Here is a 1,138-nt window from a genome sequence, read left to right as displayed (position 1 = left end):
TGGGCCTTGAACTCAGGACCTAGGCACTGAGCTTTTGTGCTCAAAGCTAGCACTCTACTACTTGAGTCACAGCTCCACTTCTGGCTTCTTGTGGTTAACCGGAGATACAAGTCAGACTTTTCTTACCAGGGCGGGCTCTGAATTGTGATCTTCAGATCTCAGCCTCCCAAGTAGCTAGGATTACGGGTGTGAGCCACCAGCACCCAGCTTCAACTACTACATCTTCCACTGCCTCTTCCCCTAGTGTTCAGACAGCATTTGTAGGCCTTTGGTACGTGAGACTGTTGACTAACAAAACTGTTCTGGAATTGCACAATGAGCAAACAGAACAGGAGCAAACTTGGAGCTGGGCAAGAGTCCCACACATCCTTGAAGAAGGGATCATCTAGGCAGGGTCAAGAGTCTTCAGCATGGAGGAGGTCGGAAGTGGGCCCCACCTTCCCAGAGCAGGGACACAGATTCCCCGTGCCATGCCAAAGCCCTTCAGAAAGGACACAGGAAAGGGCGCTGCCAGGCCAGCCAAGAAGAGACTACCACCAGTGTGCTGTCCAACAGGACAAGTACCATTTATTACAGTTACATGACAGGACCCAGTCGGAGTCCCAGGAGCCCCCAGCTGAGTGCTATCCCTCCCACACCCCCTCTTCAGGCCCAGCCATCCACTTCAGCCGTGCCCCCGGATCCAGCACAGAGAGCTGGTTCTTCTCCTACGGTGCCACATCTCTCGGAGCCAAGGAGTAGCCAGCCTACCGCTTGGGGAGTGGCCATCAAGAGCAGCTGGAACATTGTCAAGTTAAATAAGCAAGGGGGCAGTTCCTGGAGCCCCCGCCTCGGCCATTGTGCCCCGGAAAGGAGTGGGAGGAGGGCTGTCCGGGGGTGTCTGCAAGGTGGGGGCCACTGAAGCACTGAGGATTCACATCAGGCCCTATAAAACCTTGGCCGAACCTTCCGACCTCCCGAAGCTTAGCCAAAACGAAACACATCCAAAAAACCAGGGGGACTCTGGACCCGGAATCTCTCCCCTCAGAAGAGATGAAGGCAGCGAGCCTCAGGCGAAGCTTCCCCAAGCTGCCAGTGTTGGGGAAAGGCCTACACACGGCCACGCAACCAGCTCAGAGAAGAAGCGCAGGCAGTCGAG

Source organism: Perognathus longimembris, chromosome 8 (assembly GCF_023159225.1).
Source record: "Perognathus longimembris pacificus isolate PPM17 chromosome 8, ASM2315922v1, whole genome shotgun sequence".
In the NCBI taxonomy this organism is placed as follows: Eukaryota; Metazoa; Chordata; class Mammalia; order Rodentia; family Heteromyidae; genus Perognathus; species Perognathus longimembris.
Note: the sequence above shows the minus strand (reverse complement) of the source record.